The sequence below is a fragment of the Equus przewalskii genome, chromosome 4 (assembly GCF_037783145.1).
Source record: "Equus przewalskii isolate Varuska chromosome 4, EquPr2, whole genome shotgun sequence".
NCBI lineage: Eukaryota > Metazoa > Chordata > Mammalia > Perissodactyla > Equidae > Equus > Equus przewalskii.
Window position 1 is genome coordinate 28228347 of NC_091834.1, and position 22084 is coordinate 28250430.

A 22084-nucleotide genomic window follows, 5' to 3' on the forward strand; every position below is an offset into this window, starting at 1 on the left:
AAGCAGAGAAGGGGAGAGAGGCAGAGCAAGGGAGAAGGAGGGAGATAGAAAAGTTGTGAATATAAATAGTCAAGTACACAGTTTCTCCACCTTTGTGTGCTTTCTCCTGTCATATTACAGCCTCAGATTTTCCAGCAGACAGTTTTAACCATAGCACTGAAACCACATTCTCAAGGATATAATTAAGTTCTATCTTCTTTAAATCCCTCTTGTGTTGTGAGACTTGACCTGGTCAGTGATGTTAGGCTTACATTCCAGAAGCAAGTTTATTTTCCAAACCATTCAGCAGTCTGGCCAAGTCATGGAGGCCTTTTTACTTTTTTTTTTATTATTATTAAGGTTATAAAAGTTAACATTCTTGTGAAATTACAGTTGTACATCATTATTAGTCATGTTGTAGGTACACCACTTCACCCCTAGTGCCCACCCCCCACCCCCCTTTCCCCTGGCAACCACCAATGAGTTCTCTTTGTCCATATGTTAACTACCACCTATGAGTGGAGTCATACAGAGTTCGTCTTTCTCTGTCTGGCTTATTTCACTCAACATAATACTCTCCAGCTCTATCCATGTTGTTGTGAATGGGACGACTTTGTCCTTTTTTATGACTGAGTAGTATTCCATTGTATATATATATGCCACATCTTCTTTATCAAATCATCATTTGCTGGGCACTTAGGTTGGTTCCATGACTTGGCTATTGTGAATAATGCTGCAATGAACATAGGGGTGCATGGAACATCTGGAATTGCTGATTTCAGGTTCTTAGGATAGATACCCAGTAGTGGGATGGCTGGGTCATAAGATATTTCTGTTCTTAACTTTTTGAGGAATCTCCATACTGTTTTCCATAGTGACTGCTCCAGTTTGCATTCCCATCAACAGTGTATGAGGGTTCCCTTTTCTCCACAGCCTCTCCAACATTTGTCACTCTTGATTTTGGATATTTTTGCCATTCTAACAGGTGTAAGGTAATATCTTAGTGTAGTTTTGATTTGCATTTCCCTGATGATTAGTGATGATGAGCATCTTTTCATGTGTCTATTGGCCATCCGTATATCTTCTTTGGAGAAATGTCTGTTCATGTCCCCTGCCCGTCTTGTAATTGGGTTATTTGATTTTTTATTGTTGAGTTGTGTGAGTTCTTTTTATATTATGGAGATTAACCCTTTGTTGGATAAATAACTTGTGAATATTTTTTTCCCAATTAGTGGGCAGTTTTTTTTGTTTCAATCCTGTTTTCCCTTGCCTTGAAGAAGCTCTTTAGCCTGATGAAGTCCCATTTGTTTATTCTTTCTATTGTTTCCCTCATGTGAGGGGTTATGTTGTCTGAAAAGATTCTTTTGAAGCTGATGTCAAAGAGTGTGCTGCTGATATTCTCTTCTAGAAGACTTATTGTTTCAGGCCTAATCTTTAGGTCTTTGATCCATTTTGAGTTTATTTTAGTAAATGGTGAAAAAGAATGGTTGATTTTCATTCTTTTACATGTGGCTGTCCAGTTTTCCCAGCACCATTTGTTGAAGAGACTTTCTTTCCTCCATTGTAGCTCCTTTGTCAAAGATTAGCTGTCCATAGATGTGTGGTTTTATTTCTGGGATTTCAATTCTGTTCCATTGATCTGTGCATCTGTTTTTGTACCAGTACCATGCTGTTTTGATTACTGTGGCTTTGTAGTATGTTTTGAAGTCAGGGATTGTGATGCCTCCAGCTTTGTTCTTCTTTCTCAGGATTGCTTTAGCAATTCGGGGTCTTTTCTTGCCCCGTATGAATTTTTGGATTCTTTGTTCAGTTTCTGTAAAGAATGACATTGCAATTCTGATTGGGATAGCGTTGAATCTGTAGATTGCTTTAGGTAGTATGGACATTTTAACTATGTTTATTCTTCCAATCCATGTGCATGGAATGTCTTTCCATCTCTTTATGTCGTCGTCGATTTCTTTCAAGGAGGTCTTGTAGTTTTCATTGTATAGATCTTTCACTTCCTTGGTTAAATTTATCCCAAGGTATTCTATTCTTTTTGTTGCGATCGTGAATGGGATTGACTTCTTGAGATCATTTTCTGTTAGTTCATTGTTAGCATATGGAAATGCTACTGATTTATGTGTGTTTATTTTATACCCTGCAACTTTGCTGTAGTTGTTGATTGTTTCTAATAGTTTTTCTATGGATTCTTTGGGGTTTTCTGTATATAAGATCACGTCGTCTGCAAACAGTGAGAGTTTTACTTCTTCATTGCCTATTTGGATTCCTTTTATTTCTTTTTCCTGCCGAGTTGCTCTGGCCAAAACCTCCAGTACTATGTTGAATAAGAGTGGTGAAAGAGAGCACCCTTGTCTTGTTCTTGTTCTGAGAGGGATGGGTTTCAGTTTTTGTCTGTTGAGTATGATGTTGGCTGTGGGTTTGTCATATATGGCCTTTATTATGTTGAGGTACTTTCCTTCTATACCTATTTTATTGAGGGTTTTTATCATAAATGGATGTTGGATCTTGTTGAATGCTTTCTCTGCATCTATTGAGATGATCATGTGGTTTTTGTTTCTCATTTTGTTAATGTGGTGAATAATGTTGATTGACTTGCGGATGTTGAACCATCCCTGTGTCCCTGGTATAAATCCCACTTGATCATGGTGTATAATCTTTTTGATATATTGTTGTATTTGGTTTGCCCAAATTTTGTTGAGGATTTTTGCATCTATGTTCATCAGTGATATTGGCCTGTAGTTTTCCTTTTTTGTGTTGTCCTTGTCAGGTTTGGGGATCAGGGTGATGTTGGCTTCATAGAATGTATTAGGGAGTGCTCCATATTCCTCTATTTTCTGGAACAGTTTGAGAAGGATAGGTATTAAATCTTCTTTGAATGTTTGGTAGAATTCTCCAGAGAAGCCGTCTGGTCCTGGACTCTTATTTTTGGGGAGGTTTTTGATTACTGTTTCTATTTCTTTACTTGTGATTGGTCTATTCAGATTCTCTATTTCTTCCTGATTCAGTTTGGGTAGGTTGTATGAGGCCAGGAATTTATCCATTTCTTCTAGGTTGTTCAATTTGTTGGCATATAGTTTTTCATAGTATTCTCTTATGATCCTTTGTATTCTTCGGCATCTGTTGTGATTTCTCCTTTCTTGTTTCTAATTTTATTTATTTGAGACTTCTCTCTGTTTTTTTTAGTGAGTCTGGCTAAGGGTTTGTCGATTTTGTTAATTTTTTCGAAGAACCAACTTTTTGTTTCATTGATCCTTTCTACTGTCTTTTTTGTTTCAATATCATTTATTTCTGCTCTAATTCTTATTATTTCCCTCCTTCTACTGACTTTGGGCTTTGTTTGTTCTTCTTTTTCTAATTCTGTTAGGTGTCGTTTGAGGTTGTTTATCTAAGATTTTTCTTGCTTATTGAGGTGAGCCTGTATTGCAATGAATTTTCCTTTTAGGACTGCCTTTGCTGCATCCCAAATAATTTGGTATGGTGTGTTTTCATTTTCATTTGTCTCCCGATAATATTTGATTTCTTCTTTAATTTCTTCAATAATCCATTGTTTGTTCAGTAGCATGTTGTTTAGTCTCCACGTTTTTGGCCCTTTCCCAGCTTTATTCTTGTAGTTGATTTCTAGTTTCATAGCATTGTGATCAGAAAAGATGCTTGATATTATTTCAACCCTCTTGAACTTGTAGATGCTTGCTTTGTTTCCCAAGATATGATCTATCCTTGAGAATGTTCCATGCGTGCTTGAGAAGAATGTGTAACCTGCTGTTTTTGGTTGAAGTGTCCTATATATATCTATTAGGTCCATCTGATCTAATTTTTCATTTAATTCTATAATTTCCTTGTTGATTTTCTGTCTGGATGATCTGTCCATTGGTGTTAATGGGGTGTTGAGGTCCCCTACTATTATTGTACTGCTGTTGATGTCTCCCTTTAGTTTTGTTAATAGTTTCTTTACGAATTTTGGTGCTCCTGTGTTAGGTGCGTATATATTTATAACTGTTATGTCATCTTGGTGGAGCATCCCTTTTATCATTATATACTGCCCCTCTTTGTCTTTCTTTATCTGTTTGCTTTGAAGTCTACTTTGTCTGATGTAAGTATCGCAACACCTGCTTTCTTTTGTTCATTATTGGCTTGGAGTACTGTCTTCCATCCCTTCACTCTGAGTCTGTGTTTGTCTTTGGGGCTGAGGTGTGTTTCCTGGAGGCAGCATATTGTTGGATCTTATTCTTTGATCCGTCCTGCCACTCTGTGCCTTTTGATTGGAGAGTTCAATCCATTCACGTTTAGTGTGATTATTGAAATGTGGGGGCCTACTGTTGCAATTTTATCACTTGTTTTCCGGTTCTTTTGCATTTTGTCCTGATGGAGAGCTGTTGCTTTGTGTTATTGTCCTTCTGCTTATCTCCTTTGTTCTGGATTTTGTAACCCCTTTCCTTTTTTCGATTTTTAAGGAATGAGTTTCTTCCTGAGCAATTCTTGAAGAGGAGGTTTTGTGGTGATGAACTCCCTTAACTTTTGTTTATCTGGGAAAGTTGTTATTTCTCCATCATATTTGAAGGATATTTTTGCTGGGTAGAGTATTCTTGGCTGCAGGTTTTTGTCCTTCAGAGTTTTGAATATTTCATTCCAATCTCTTCTAGCCTGTAAGGTCTCACCTGAGAAATCTGCTGATAGCCTTATGGGGTTTCCTTTGTAAGTTATTTTCTTCTGCCTGGCTGCCCTTAGTATTTTCTCTTTGTCATTGACTTTTGCTAGTTGCACTACTATATGTCTTGGGGTTGGTCTTCTTGCATTAATAAAGTTTGGAGATCTATTGGCTTCTGTGACGTGAAGTTCCATCTCTCTTCCTACGTTTGGAAAGTTCTCAGCTATTATTTCTTTGAACAGGCCTTCTGCCCCCTTCTCCTTCTCTTCTCCCTCTGGTATACCTATAATCCTTATGTTGCATCTCCTAATTGAGTTGGATAATTCTCGGAGAGTTTCTTCATTTCTTTTTAGACTTAATTCTCTCTCATCCTCTGCCTGCAGCATTTCTATATTCCTATCCTCCAAATTGCTAATTCTGTCCTCCATATTATCCACCCTACTGTTCAGAGAGTCCAGATTTTTCTTAATCTCCTCCATTGTGTTCTTCATCTCCAGTATTTCTAATTGGTTCTTCTTTATAGTGTCAAGCTCTTTTGTGACATAGCTCCTGAACTCATTGAGTTGTCTATCTGAATTCTCTTTTAATTCATTGAGTTTTTTCATAACGGCAGTTTGGAAATCATCGTCATTTAGGTTATAGATTTCATTCTCTTTGGGATTGTTTTCTGGGTGCTTATTTTCCTTCTGTTCTGGAGATTTAATATATTTTTTCATACTGCTTGATGGCGTGGATTTGTGCCTCTGCATAGAGATAGAGTTTTGGTTGCTGCTTCCATTTGTTGCGACTGGTGTGTGGGGGGCCAGCTGTTTAGACTGCACCAACCAGGAACCCTGTCAGCTGTTACTGACTAGGCCTGGACCCCCTCCTCGTAGTCACAGTAGTCCTGTGGGGTCCCTTGTCAGTTGTGGGGGCAATCGCAAGGGGACCTCAGGCTGCTGGTGCCTACTGCTGCAGCCCACTTAGACACACTCCCTCCTTGCGGTCTGCAGTGGTGTTGTGGGCTTTCCCATCAGCCAGGAGCAGGATCACCTATAATCGCCAATTTGTCCCTAACAGAGCCCACCAGATTACACTTGTCCACTATAGGTCCCAGCAGAGCTATGGGTATCTTCTGCAGTCTGTTGTTAGCTCACCTAGCTGTGCTGCTTTTGCCCCAGGGCCTTCCCACCTTGCGATTGCCAGTTGGGACTTCTCCACTAGTGCTGTGCAGAGGCTTTTGCTGAGGCTACTGTAGGAACCTGGAGGTCTTCCTTGGGATACGTGGCCATTTCACTGGAGCTCTACTCTGCCCCACTCCACTCCCACAGGATCTCTGGGAGCCCCTTGCCTCATCTGGGACACGGCCAGAGTCCATGGGCCTGGCAGTGGCTTGTAAGCTGCTGCCTTGTGGGGAATTCTGCTCTAGGGAGCTTCCTGGTGTTCCGAATGCTGGGAGGGGCCTCCCTGCCAATGGCGAGCAGAGGCCTTCCCTACTGGCGGGGTGTGGGACCCTGGAGCGACTCCCTGGGCCGCAGAGTCAGGTGTTGGAGCTCCACCCAGTCCCCAAGCGCATCCACGGGAAGTCCCGGCACCCCCTGCACCGACTTGTGCGCTGGAGACCATGAGCCCAGCAGCAGCTTATGGTCTAGTGCCGGGCTGGGGAATCCGCCCACTCGGAGCTTCCCTCTGTCCTGGATTCTAGACGTGGCCTCCCTGCTAATGGTGAGCAGAGGCTTTCCCTGCCGGGGAGGTGCGGGACCCCGGAGCCTTCCCCCGTGCCACAGAGCCAGGCGCTGGAGCTCCAACCATGTCCCCAAGCATGTCTACGGGAAGTCCTGGTGCCCCCTGCACCGAGCTGTGTGCTGGAGACTGTGAGCCCAGCGGCAGCTCGTGGTCTGCCACCGCGCTGGGGTATCCGCCCCCTGGGAGCTTCCCTTTGTCCTCGATTCTGGGCATGGTCTCCCTGCTAATGGCGAGCAGAGGCTTTCCCTGCCGGGGAGGTGTGGGACCCCGGAGCCTTCCCCCATGGTGCAGAGCCAGGCGCTGGAGCTCCAACCATGTCCCCAAGCACATCCATGGGAAGTCTGGGCGCCCCCTGCACTGAGCTGTGTGCCGGAGACCATGAGCCCAGCGGCAGCTTGCAGTCTGGTGCCATGCTGGGCCCGCCAGGAGCTTCTCTTTGTTCTGGCTTTTGGGTAGGGCCTCCCTGCTAATGGCAAGTGGAGGCCTTCCCTGCCGGTGGGTGTGGGACCCTGGGGATTCCCCCTGGGCTTAGGTGTGATTGCGCAGGGCTTGGGGAGGGCTGTTGTCACCTGTTTCCACCGTCGCTCTGCTGCTGAGTGCACACTCCTGCCCTTGGTGTGTGGCGATGCTATGGGGGAGTCCGCTGGAAGAGAGCCTCCTGCAGGAACTAGGCTGTCCGGGGGTCGAGGGTTGGGGGTTGGAGAGTTTTCACCTATTTCCACCTTCTCTCGGGGGTAAGTCCGTCCACCTTCTGATGTGTAGTAGCACGAGAATTTTAGGCATCTTGAGATGCTGTCTTTGTTAATCAGTGAATGTCCAATTAGTTGTAGATTGGAGGGGGGAGAGACAAAGAAGACCACTCATGCTGCCATCTTGGTCCCGCCCCCCCTTTTTACTTTTTTGAAGAAAACAAAACCAAAACCCTGACAAATAACAATGCAATATAGGCTGCCTTCCTAAAGCAATTAGTGCCCTGAATTATAGGACTCATTTTCAGGGGAGGAAATCCTGAACACCATTATCCAATATTGAATATAAAAGTACAATGAAGACTATTTGACAAAAAATCTGAACTCTTGAATCAAGTTTCCACAAAGATGTAGAGAAAATTTCCTACATAACATTTCATCTCACTTTGTTATGTAAATAATTGGTGTATGTAATTAATTACATCTATTTAAAATATGTTTTGCTCTTTGCTGTGAGTTAATTGTAATCTCCTATTATATATGACTGTGTTGCTCATGTATTCTTTGTGAATTTTTACTTCTTACCTCCTTTTGTTGCTAAGAGTAGAGGTCAATCAGCGTTTCAGCTCTCTGAGCATTGTCATTAGCAATCAGTAAAAGACTACTTGCTTGTTTCACTTTATATCCTTTTATTTTTCACTTTCCCCCTGACCTCTACTCTTACTCAACTTCCTACATTGGCATTTTCTTTGAATTGTTTGCTATATGTCATTAAAAACTGGTAAATTATTGGAAAATATTTAAGCTTTTCTATTTTATTTACTCATACTGTTTTGTTTTTTTTTTTAAAGATTTTTTATTTTTTCCTTTTTCTCTCCAAAGCCCCCCGGTACATAGTTGTGTATTCTTCGTTGTGGGTTCTTCTAGTTGTGGCATGTGGGACGCTGCCTCAGCGTGGTCTGATGAGCAGTGCCCTGTCTGCGCCCAGGATTCGAACCAACGAAACACTGGGCCGCCTGCAGCGGAGCGCGCGAACTTAACCACTCGGCCACGGGGCCAGCCCCTTACTCATACTGTTTTTGAGATACAGTTATGCTGTTATGTGTTTAGTTGCTTACTTTTATTATGGCATTGTGTTCTATAGTATGCATCTATCATATTTTACTTTTCCATTTCCCCAGTGATTTCCCCTAGGTACTTCTAACTCCCACAACCACAAACAAGGCCATGATAAACTTATTGTACCAGTGCCCATGTGAAGCCACATGAGAATTTTGCTATCATTTTGATAAGATCATATTAGCTCTTACTGTGTTCACCATATATATTTCAAAATTGCATCGGACCAATGACTACCACGTATGTTGCATTCCCCCACCTTTGTGAAGAGGAGCATTTAGTATGACTCTCTGGTTCCACCAGGGTATGTTGGCAGTGTGGGGTGTCTTTGAATTGAGAGGAGATGCATCTGGACCTGAGGTAGAGACTAACACATATCATCCAGAGATCCTGGACTTTTAGCTTGATGCCTATGACCAGATGAGACTTTTGGACTGAGTGTAGTTTGCCTGTAGGAGGGATAGTGAGCCAAATAACCAGAAGGGCAAACTGTGGTTACCATTAATTGCTCATGGAATATTTCTAGCTCTCTGCCTTTCAGGCAAATAATAGAGTGGGGCAATGTGACAGCGGTGACATCTGTCAATTCTGGCCCAACGGTTGAATTTTCAATGTTAGACCCCCATCCAAAACACTTTTTTCATCTTCCTCATTGACCAACAATATTACAGATGGTATTTCTCTGTTAGTGTGTGTCCAGACATGAAGACAATACCTAGAACACCCTCCACAAGACCCGTAATAAACATGTTGTATAAAAATAAATCTGTATTGGTTTAAGTCTCTGAGATTTTGAAAGTGTTTGTTATCAGAGCATAACGTAGCCTATAACTGATACAGGCATATATACCTAAATAGTAGGACCCCTGGATCATTGGGCATTTACATGCTTAATTTTGCTAAATACTTCTAAGCGTACTCCATAAATCCTTGCTGGTTACATCCGGTAACACTTGGTATTATTTGCCACTCTTTAATGTGTAGGGTATAATGATTTTCTGTATTTTCTATTAGGTTGATTCCTAAATACATAAAAGTTTTTCAGTGCCATTGTGAATCTATCTTTGCTATTACTATGATCTCAAACGTGTTGTTTCTAGTATAGAGGGATGTTATTAATTGTTTTAAGTTGGTCTGATACGGTCATCATTTCTTGATATTCTTATTAATTATTTATGAGGATGTGTTTCTGTGTAGGCGAGTATGCAATAATAATGACTATTATTTCTCCCTTTCAATCCATAAATTTACCATTTTGTTGTCTTGTAATATTAATGTGAAGGTCTAAGAGCATACCAAACACTAGCATAGTTGTTAGATTCCTGAATTTAATAAGAATGACTTCCAAGCTGTTTCAGTGTAATGTTTGCTATAAGTTAAGGCAATTGCCTTATATTCCCATTTTCCTAATACATTTTTGAACATAAATAGGTGTTGAAGTTTATCAACTGCTCTTTTCCCCTCATTTAGTCTATTAACGTGATGGATTACGTCAAAAGCTCTTTCGCAAAGTTTATATTTTTTTCACAAAGTCTACTTTTTTTGTGTGTGTCACTTAAATCACCCAAGACAACTTAAACCTTATCCCCTTAGGTTTCAATAGGACATCTCATTGGGTTGTGCTCTTTTGGTAAATGACTCCTGACTTCTAGTTTGTATAATTAGAGCTGTCTACATTGTGATGGTTCATGCATGTGAACAATTTAATCTAGAATTAGATGAAAAACAGATCACAATTTATTTAAACCATTTTTATTTTTATTTCCTTTAAAGTTTTGATAGGGTGTATTTTATATTATAAGGTTTATTTATGACACAATTTGTTTTAATTAGAAGACTATTTCTTATATAGTTCATTTCACTGTTAGTCACCTACATTTAGGACTAATTCATATATAAACAAATGTTCTGAAATAGAGCAGTGATGATTAAAAGTCTCATGCCAGTTATTGATGACAGTTATTAGTGCTATAATTGATGTATTTTTTCATCTTGCTGTTGAAGAATATTGCAGTTGTGAAAGCAGTTTGTTGATTTGTCAAATAAGCAACCAAATGTACTCCTTCAGTAGATGTAACAAAAGCAAAGCCATCAAATTATCTCTAAAATAAATCCTAATCCCTGTTATTAAGATGCAGCTGTCATTAAATAGTTTTTGAATTTCTTTCCATAGCCGTACTATAATTAGGATGAAAACTAATTGACATAATTTTAACATGTTCCAATCCTACAACATCAATTTTCCATTAAATGTAATAACCACCCAAATCTAACAAATTAATTCCACCTATTTTAGGATAGAGTTTCAGGCTTTTTTTCTTGCAAATGTTATATAGTATTTAGAATATTACCGGTGTTAAAAATTGCATTGTGGTGGTTGGCCCAGTGGCATAGCAGTAAAGTTCACACACAGCTCCTCAGTGGCCTGGGGTTTGCAGGTTCAGATCCCAGGCACAGACTTAGCACTGCTTATCAAGCCATGCTGTGGCAGATGTCCCACATATAAAACAGAGGAAGATGGGCACAGATGCTAGCTCAGGGTCAATCTTCCTCAGCAAAAAGAAGAAGATTGGCAGGGGATGTTAGCTCAGGGCTAGTCGTCCTCCAAACAAAAGAAAAAGGAATTGTAAAAATATTTATGAACTCTTCAACCTTCAAGTAGCAAAATATTTAAATGAATAATAGATTGCATATTCAGCTTTTGTGGTCCAGAATCACCTCTAGAATTAAATTTGCATGTCTCTTTTGGGGGAAATGGGATGCTCAGTTTGTTTCTAGATGTTGATTTGAATGAAGATCTGGAAATACCTTTGATGCTTCGATCTCAAACGCAAAGTAATATTGCACATAATTAGTGTATTGTTTCACTTCTTATTTGAGGCTTATCCCATGTGCTTTGAGAAAATGTCTTGTTAAAATGCTCTACTTATTTATGATAGCATGAACAAATCAGTGGGTTTTAGATTAGATTCATTCAAACTCTTCCAGATAGGTATTTTCCCAGATTTAGGAGAGTTAATCTCCTATATAGGGTAGTTATCTTGACTCAACACATTTAGAAGCAATATTTACAACGCTCCATTAATGGGAACTTGAATATTCCAAGGGAGATGAATACAACTTTGAAATTGATTTTTAACACTTATCTCCAATTCTTACAGGGTTTAATCTAAAGATACAGAGTGCCAGAGGTGATTTTCTCACACTTGTATACATCATACTTCATATCACTGATGTGGGGAAACCATCCTATGTCTCTCTCCTAGTTTCTGGTGGTTCCAGCAATCCTTAGCATTCATTGGCTTATAGTCATATCACTCCAATCTCTGCCTCCATGTTTGCATCACCTTCTTCTCTGTGTTCCTTTGTGTCCTTTTCTGTCTCTTACAAGGACACTTTCATTGGATTTAGTAATTTACTAATCCAGTATGATCTCATCTTGATCCCTACCTTAATTATGTCGGCAAGGACTCTATTTCCAAATAAGATCACATTCTGACATTCTGAGTGGACATGAATTTTGGGGGGATGCTCTTCAACCCACTGCAGGTATGGAAAAATACTGTTATTGGTAAATATTAATTGGAAATCACAACCTCTTCTTCCAAGTGTTAAGAATATCTAAAATTTTGGAATATTTATTATGAGTCAGGCATTACTCATTAATGTATTAACCTCTTTAATACTCAGGAAAACCTTATGAAGTAAGTACTGATATTCTCATTCCCAATATACAGATGAGGAAGCTGAAGCAAAGAAGGGTTGAATATCTTTTCCCAGTTATTATAGATGTTAAATGACAGAGCTACATTTACATCCAAATATTCCAACACAAGGGTCACACTCATAACCGCCAACATATTACCAAAGGGAGAAGAGGAGGGGAAGAAATGAAAAGCAAATAAACCAACAATTTTGAAGAACAAATAAGCCCAGGTGCATGTGTTAGGAAGTTTAACCTTAACGACAGCCGACTCTGGTAGGTTTCATCATTATCCTTCATTTTCCTGATAAAAGAATGGCAGTTAAGAATAGGACATCTTCCAGGGTTCCATAGCTGTGGCTGCTTTCACAGCTCACTCTGTTTCCCATGCATGTTGCCTTTCATGTTCTGGGGATAATGGATTTCAACAACCTTCTCAGAATTAGTATGTATAGATGAATTAACTCCTAAATTCCTGAAAGAAATGTGCTGTGGAATTATTAAAGGAATAGACTTCATTTCTCCCTAATTTATAGATGTTTAATCATACTTTTCAAATGTGTTTGGTCATTAAATATTTTATAGAAAATATTATGGCTGTAACGCCAGTACTCATAAGTAGGAAACAACAATGAAACCAAAAGAAACCAAGGAAGGTGAAAATTTGACTGATCTTTTATAATGAGATTTTTATTAGGCAACACTGGCAAATAAAAAAAAATATCCAGCAATATTTTCTTTTAATCCCTTGTACTTCATAATTTTTTAAACAAAAAGCATTATTTTTAATCAATCTGACAAGTTTTTGTTTTCTCATATATTTTATATCCAATTGGCACTTTAACCATACAGTGTATTATTCTATCTTTGTATTATTGGCATTAAACACTTTTATACATTTTGTGTGGAATGGTGTATTAATATAAGCCATATAATTAATTTGAAAGAAAAATAGCCATTAATTTGGTTGGAAAATTCCTGAGGAATCATGCCAAACACTAAGAAAAGGAATAAATAAAATTAATTTTATGGAAGCTGAAAGAAAACAAAGTAGAACAGCATATTTATAGTCTCTACTTTAATTTGAACATTTGTAAAAGAATACAAGTTTATGTCATATTCTCCTGAACAAAAAATACACTTTGCCATATATTCACTTTGGGATTCCAATGAAATGTTAATAGTGCATTTAATATTGTGGTCTTTATAGAAATAAAACCACTTAAAGGCTTCAGGAGAATTTCTATACACACCATAGTTTACTCATTTAAGAAGACTTTGATGTAATTACAGCTATAATTCTTTTTGGTCATATACCCCTTAAACTTTCATTTACCATCTTTGAAGTAGTACATTAGCAACATTCCCCAATAGGGTCTTCGAGCAAATACGTAATGGGAAATAGATATGGAAAAAATTTCTCAGTGTTACATCAAATGATCATTTATTAATTATTTCAGTAAATATTTACTAATTACTTACTTGTGATAATTTTTTTTCTAGGCAATAGAGATCCACTGGTAGGGGTAAAAAGAGACATAGTCTTTGCCTCACAGTGGGCGTGTGGTCATACAAGTTTGAAAACACGTGGGAAGTGGTATGCAGAATGTTTGTTGACTAAGGATAGCATAAACAAGAAGAGTTAGAGCAATAATCGTGGATGTGCCGAGGAACACTTCTTGGCATTGAACTTGATACGTTCCACACAGGGTTGTTCTGCAGGGAGGGCTTTAATTCTCTTCCATTTGTGAAAGGCAGAACAAGTATGTGTATGTGTATGTGCATGTGAGTGAGTGCGCGTCAAGAAACAAGGACTGACTGTAGCCACTTTTTTTTCCTTAGTGAGCATGGTTAGCAATGATTATAGAAGGAAACAGATGTCCTTCCAATTAATATTTAAATATTTATATATATATACATATAAATATAAAGCTTATGCCAAGCTTTAATGCAAATATATTTATGACAACCTAAAAAAACTCAGAGATAGGATGAGTCAATGTATGACACTCTCAATGTCTGTGAGAGGGGACCAGGGGACCACAACTTTGCCTAAAAATGTTTGAACTCTGAAAGGCAAGTAAATTTTGCTTCTGATAGCATCTTGGTTATATGTCAAATTTGTGATATATTAATGTTGATACTGTTTTTCTTCCTGCATTTTCTGGGGAGCATCATATATTTTTAATTAATTATGTATGTCAACATAAATGAATAATTTAGAGGAGGATGTTTGCCTCTTACTCTTCTCTTGCTCTCTGAAAACATACAATTCACACACACACACACACACACACACACACACACAGAGTTTTGAATAGTCCCCCTGACATCCCTCCTTATTCCAAATTCATATCAGTGTTTTAAGACACAGATCAAATCCAAGATCCATCCTGCTACCTTTCCTGGTTCATCTCCTGCCTAAATTTCTATAGCAATTGTTTTCTGTACCAATCATTTGGTTTAAAGGCGGCGTTAAGAGCACTATGCTGTGATTCCCACAGTAGACTCTCTGGAGTCAGATAGCTTGGGTTCAAAGCTGTTTTATTTTGCTAAATATGCAACCTTGAGCAAATGACTTAAATCTTGGTTTCTTGGGAGGATTAGATGAGATAAATATATAGACCAATGCCTAGTAAAAAATGTCCAGTAAACAGCAATTTCCCCCCTTATTTTTCATTGCGAATCTTTCCCTTTTAAAACATTTCTTTTCTCTATTTTTATCTAAATATTTCATGCAATTATTTTAAAAGTCAGTAGTGATAAAAGATTTAGAACAACAATGCCAGATCAAAGCTAGTCCCTCCCTGTCTGCCTTCCGGCTCACCAGCTCATTCCTCTCCCCAGATGCAATCACCCGGCCGTATACTGTTGTGATCAGTGGCTCACACTTTGGATATTTAGCAGATATTACAGTGAAGTATTTGCCCACAGAACAATGCAGGAATCTTTCATTAAAGCCAGACTTAATCACCAAGTACAGTCAGCATACAAAGTTAAGTAATATTTAGTAATTAAATGAAATAAAAATAAAATCAATATAATCAATACGTGAGGTTAAAAATATTTACTAATTCTACCACAGTACTTTAGGCTTGTTTCTTTCTCTCTCATTCTTTTAAAAAATTATGTAATAATTTTCAAATTTGATTATAATTTTTATTCTGTGAATATTGAATTCTAGGTATTTAAAATTTCTGGCTTTTTCTTCCTATTTTATATACTATGACAACAAAGTAATGAAAGGATATTCAAAGACTGTGTTAGGCTGGGTTTTCTTGATGGCAGCCTCTGAAACAGAGTTTAGTCTGTAAGAGGCTTATTAGGGAGTTCCTTTGAGATTGATAACATTGGAAGGGGAAAAGGAAGGATGGATTATCTGAACTGGACAGAGGGAGAGGTTGTGCATACACCAATGTGCGGTGGCTGATCCCACAAGGAGCTCTGGAGCTAAAACATCAGAGTTGTTCTGAGTTGGGCCAAAATTGTGAGTTTCTTCTACCCTCACATCCAGGCTGATTGATGTACCCCCATATCAATCGGTTATTGGATGTAGGCAGCCGTGGAAGGAGCGTAATTTTGATAGATGTGCTCCACTGCAGCTGAGGCCATCCTGAAGGGATGTCCACTGAATGGGGTCCACTGATAGCACTCTCTGCAGCTCTGACAAGATGTCCTTCTTTGAAATGGGCTAGAAGTGGAGCATCTCTTTGTCCATTGTAGTGGCTTATACAAATTTTTGGAAAAACTATATTGGTTCAAGAAACATTTTCAGACAAGAAGAAATACCCTGATAAGGTCTCTTGAACATTTAACAAGAAATACTGACAGGTGATAAGTTAGTGGAATTAATTTTTTTGAAATATGCTTGTTATTTTTGAAGGCCATTATTTGATTAGGGAAATAGATTTTAAAGTTAATTTATCTGGTTTCTATAACAGCTAGACATAAACATATCATAGAAGCCTAGTTATTTGCATTTTCAAACAAGTTTAGGAATCTGAAGGGTAAAACATGAGATTGTGTGTTTGTCTTGACTTTCAGGAAAGAATTTTAATTCTAGTTTATGTTAAACGATTACTCAAGATTTATGGTTCAATGATTCTTCCACAAGGCTGCCAAAGGCTATTGTGGAGTCCTGCTTCTCCTATTTTTCAGTGGATATTGGAAAGCTTATAGCTGCAATTCAGTGAATCGACTGTATTTTTTGGTTCGGTGAACTGGAGGCCATCAGTCACAGGGCATTAGGACTGAGATTTAGAACTAAAGAGCATGAAATAAAGTTTGCAAGATGGCTCACAAACCAAACCTGGCCTGCTGACAAGTTTTGTTTGTCTCACTTTGTATTTATGCACATTACGAATTACTTGCTATAGATTGAAGTAGTTGCTATTCTCTGCCCCATTCTAGGGAAGAGTTATACTTCCCACTCTCATGGACATTAGTCTTGGCCATGTTACTGTTTTGAATGTGAAAAGTTATTGACTAATTTTGGCTTTAAGAACTACTGGATGTTTTACCACATTCTCTTTGCCCTCTGTTGCACCTCAATGGGCCTGGAGTGAATATGACATGTAGCAGACATGCAGCACAACTGCAGCAAACGTGTGACGCCATGCACAACGGACAGGAAATAGACTTCATTGCTATAAGCCACTGGAATGTTCCAATTGTTCATTATTGCAGTATAATATTGGCTATTCTTAAAGATTTGTCAACATTTATGCCATAAAAACTGCGGTTTCTGATTTGATTAGAATGACAGTTTCAGTAGTGAACAGTGGCTGCCTCTTTAGGTAAACAGTGCATTATCCAGATACCAAGGTATCCACGTAGCTTTCAGTTGGATATCTGTCCCCTATATAAAAGCATGTTTGCAGCTCTGCTCTAAGACTTTCCCTGTCAATCCAACCATCTTATGTACCATGTGAATTTAAACCATTTGTGTATATTGTTAAAGTTATCAAACAACGAGGCCATTAGACTAATGTGTCTCTAATGCCTCAGTAGCTCAGTAAGCAGACTGAAACCTAAGCCAAAATCAATTCCTGCCAATGCCTCAAGGTTGAGAGTAACAACCGATTCCAAACAGCCAACTAGGCTTTCCAAATAATGCAACTGCTTAAGCTATAGCCAATCAAATACCTTCCTTGCTTTGCTGCCATGTGTTCCCTGTGAATACCTTGCCCCTAGCTCTTGTCACTGAAGCACAGCTAATCACTTTCGTTTTGGCGCTGCCTGATTGGAATTGATTTTTGTGCAAATAAACTTAAAAATTTTAATATGATTCAGTTTATCTTTTAATAATATATGCATACACACACACTTATAGTCATCACAATATTACTAGAAATTCTTGAAATATTTCCATTAATGTCAGAAATAAAATAAGTATGCCCATTACCAGTAACATGTAACATTTTTTTGGAAATATCAGCCAATTCACAAACAGAAAAAAACTGTTCTGAATACTGGAAAGGAGGAGGCAAATTATTAAGGTTTACAGAAATGAAAATCTCTACCAATTAGTCCTAAAGATTTAGTTAAGTAATTATAAAACTAATATGAGATGACTAATATGTCTTATAAAAAGAGATATACCAGAACCAATTGCCTAATATATTCACAATACACAATAATACAATAGAAAAAAATAGTTCACAAAAGTAAAGACTATAGAGTTCCTTTGGAAAAGATTAAAAGAAAATGTGCATGCCCTCTTTGTGAAATACTGTACAACATCACTGAGGACATGTAAATAACAGATGAGATATGCTATGCTCTTAAATGGAAAAGTTTAATATAAAAAAAGGAATTACCATCAATTAATTCACATATTTAATACAATTGTAATCAAAATCCAAATATTATTTTAGAAAACACTATAAAATGATTCCAACATTCTACCCAGGCAATAAAAATGCAATAACAGCAAGGGAAATTATGGAGGGATTAAAAAATAATGACGTTAAAATGTGGCAAAATATGATATAATCAAAATGAGTGTTGTACTATCTTAAAAGACAGAGAAAACAATGAAACAAAAAAGAGACCTGCAAAAACAGGAGAATTGAGTATATTGTAGGTGGGAAATTTGTAAAAAATAGGTGAAATGAGTAGGTGTAGTATGATTTTATAAACGTGTAGTCACCGGAGGAAAAACCTGTAAAGGTTAGACTCAACTGCATAAGAATGTAAAATCATCAAAACTCTAAGACAAAAATCATCATAAACACAATTAAAAGTAAATTCTTATAAATGATGAAGAAATGGACACTCCAAAAAGAAAAGGGGACAAAAAACATAAATTATTCTAGCAGTCAAGAATCTTTCAGTATTGATGTTAAAAAACCCAACACAAATTGGCTTGAGTAGAAAGGGGGATGCGTTTATTCACTTAACTGGGAAACATATGCGTAACTGAATTCGACTGGTTAAACGATGGAATCTGAATTCTGTCTTTCCATCTTTCAGTTTGTTTTCCTATATGTTGACTTCATTTTCAGACAAGCCCTTTTCCTCTAGTGGCAAGCGGAATGCTGGCAGTTTCAGGGATACAGCCTACTTTCTCCGCTACCCCAAAGAAGACAGATGTCCCTCCAGCAAAATCTAAAACAAGCTCGAATTTGCTCTGACTGGGCCATGTGCTCATTCTGGACCAATCAGGAAGTCAGAGGTGAGTTCTCTGATTGCTCAGTCTTGGTCATGTAAATCCTTTTATGTGGTTTCAGCTCATCCAAGCCAAGTGGAGAGAGCAGCTGGATGATTTCTCATAGGAAACGTGAGTTCTGTTCCCAGAAAGTGAGGGCTAGTGCAGACTACAAAGGTTGGTCCGGATATGAATATGGACAAGAATGACAACTTTGTTGAAATTTTCTTCACTTTAATTTATAACAGAATTAGGATAAAAAATCTCAAAGAAGGAAAGGAGCTCCCTAATGCCTCCCTAGTTCCTTGTAGAGGCACGCCTGAAGTTTTGCATATAATACTCCACATGTGGCAAACTGCCAGTCAAAGAGACTGCGAATTTCAGATGCATTGCCAAAATTACACTATTATCCTAGGTAGAGTCAGCACCCTTGACAATACCTACTAATATATAGGGAAATTCCTGCAGCCCTGCAGTTGCGTATTCTATGTTCTAGTTCTTATTGTGTCCTTGGTTTACCCTAAATGTAGATTAGATGCCAGGCATTAAATGTATACCAAAAGAGATAAGTCATAGAAGAAAAAGAACAAACTAACCATAAATAGATGAAAGATGATAACATGTACTATTAAATAAATAATTCTAAATTAATGAAACATTGGCGATATTCTTTACCTACCAGATTAGCAAAGGTTTTAAAATTTATGCTATTCTAATTGAAACAAGGTATGGAGAAATGGGCACTTTCATACACTGTTCTCAATATTTTAAATTGGTAAGTTTCTACAAGGTAATCTGACATGAATTTAGCAAACTTTTAAAAGAGCTGTTTTTTCTTAAAATATTAACATTTATTTCACTAAAATACCATTCTTTACTCTTGGAAGAGTTATGGAAATGTATATGTATATGAACATACTTATGTTTTAAATATAGAATACATGTATTATATGCGTAATCTAGTAATTGATGGGAAAATTAAATATGAATATATTTAGCACTTGGTTGATGTACATTACACTCACATGGCACAGGTGCTATTATTTTCCTAATTTTGAATCTGAGTATTTCAAATTTTGATTACGGATATTTAGAGTTCATTTTGGAGAAGGAGTATTTATGCCCAATTGCATTTAGATTTTTCCAAAAACGTCTTCTAAAAGGACCTTGATTTTTTTAGACTAAAAAAAATGCATGTCATTAGTCAGTTACCGCCAATATATTCTGAGAAATGCTACATCATCAAAATTTAAAAGATATACACTGAAAGAAGTATATTATTAGTGGATTTCTATGTTCTGAGAAAGAGAGCATATGGGTAATATATATATGTTCTGGTTTACAAATTTATGAGGTGATATTGAAAATATAATTCATGTTCTGGCCCACAAAATATTGAAATCACATATATTTTAATGAAACACATGTATTATGTAATGTAGTCCATATATATTATTTGGTGCTTACATAGTAAGTCCAAATCACCAATTGTTTTTTCAATATATTAAAAGGCAAACATAAATTACATTAATAGCTAGCATGAAAATACTAACTCATAAGCCCATAAAATTATATAAACACTACCCTACAGTTCATTTTGCATTAAAAATTTGACAATTAAATGCAGGCGACAGTTTATGTTTAAATCATGCACCCTATTTATACTTTCTTCATCTTTTTTTTGTGTGTGAGGAAGATTCTCCCTGAGCTAACACCTGTTTCCAATCTTCCTCCTTTTGCTAGAGAAAGATTGTCACTGAGCTAACATCTATGCCAATCTTCCTCTATTTTATGTGGGTTGCTGCCACAGCATGGCTTCATGAGCAGTGCTAGGTCTGTTCCTGGGATCCAAACCTGTGAACCCCAGGACACTGGAAAGGAATGTACGAACTTAACCACTACACCACTGGGTCAGCCCCCAGGAGACAGTTTAATCACAGGGTAATTGATTAACTGAGATAAATTATAAAATTAGCAGATACACATAAAGCAGATATTTAAAATGGAAAATTTATAAATTTGAGATGAACAATTTTCTTTCAAATTAAAGGGAAATCTACATTATTTTCTATCAAGTGAAGTTTCTTTCCATTTATTTTTGCATTGAAAAGAATGGAGTCAGGCTAGCTTGGTGGCATAGTTGTTGAGTTTGTGTGCTCTGCCTCAGTGGCCCAGGGTTCACCAGTGCGGATCCTGGATGTGGACACATGTACCACTCATTGAGCCATGCTGGGATGGCATCCCACATACAAGGTGGAGGAAGATTGGCAACAGATGTGAGCTCAGGGCCAATCTTCCTCACACACACAAAAAGAATGAGGCTAAGAATCCTGTGACATAATTTTTTCCTGAAACAGAAAAGAAATTCCCTATGTTTCCAGAAGGCTGAAGCATCTTCTTATCAATTTTAGTCTAAAGTGAAATAACTTAAATTACTAAGAAAAAATCAACTTCTCCAACCCATCTTTTGGAGACCAGGTCGTCATTAACCTGGAACAAAAGTGGTTTTAAGAATTTTCTTTCTTCTCTGTACAATTACTGAAATGGTAGTCTTCAGATTTAGGTGTTATTATAGAGCATGCTGCTACTTTTTGAGCAGCCAGAAGGAAATAGTCAAGTTGAATTATTTTCCTAAACATTGCTTCTAAGTAGCAGTATGGTTGACCTGGTTAATGAACCAGGTATTACCATGAATGTCCCAATACTACCACCCATGCAGAGCAATATGCTGCCTCCAAATATTGCTCTCCATGATCAAACCCACATTCCGTTCATTGTTCTTTATACTCCTACTCACTTATGTCATTATTTCAGCTTGACAATTGAAATCCTTTTCTTATTAGCCAACAGATTTCCTTCTCAAAAAAATATTCTTTTTTGGAAGCCATTGGCATTGGCATACAATATAGTTTTGAATGAAGAACTGGAATGACATCTAACTTCAGATTACCAATTCAGGTCCACAAAAAATTTTGAAACGTGCTTTATGAAAAACTTATCCTCATTTATGAAGGTACGAAATAGTTAAAGTAGTATCCTTGGCTTCAAATGCCTTAAATTTAGAACAGTGGATCTCAAACACTGTTAATACTTCAATGCTCCGTCCAAACGTAGCAGACATTCCTGCTTCTCGATGCAGCCATGCTTTCTTCGGAAGGGCATCTCAGAACTGCCAGGATTACTGGAGGACTGAAGTAGAGCATGTCTGCTTTCCCCCAGTCCTCTCACTTGAAAGAGGCAAAAATCACCCAGTAATTATAACATTTATTGAATACTGGCATTTTGTTAAGCGCTTTATAAAAATTGTCTCTTTTAACAAGCACAATACATACAAAGTGATCTCTGAACTTAGTTACTAAGATGAAAACAGTTTTCCCAAGAAACCAAGTCTTAATAAATTTAACAATTCTCCCAAGTTCAAAGTTAGCACAGGTTTGGGTTATGATTTATACTTAGGTCTGTCTCCAGAGCACTGTTCTTATCCACTATATTATACTTCTTCTCTTTGATAACAATATTCTTGTATTCTTGTTGATATATACAGTACTATGGAAGAAGAAAAGAGGAAATTG

At 37.6% G+C, this 22084-nt stretch overlaps 1 long non-coding RNA gene across 3 annotated transcripts in view; it reads left to right on the forward strand.

Moving 5' to 3' along the window:
* LOC139082786 (uncharacterized) overlaps positions 1-22084 on the forward strand; it is a 78537-nt gene that overhangs the window by 37597 nt on the left and 18856 nt on the right. For all 3 annotated transcript variants that reach the window (XR_011539020.1, XR_011539018.1, XR_011539019.1), the window contains exon 3: positions 18370-18539. This is a non-coding gene — a long non-coding RNA (uncharacterized lncRNA). The remainder of the gene's footprint in view (positions 1-18369; positions 18540-22084) is intronic.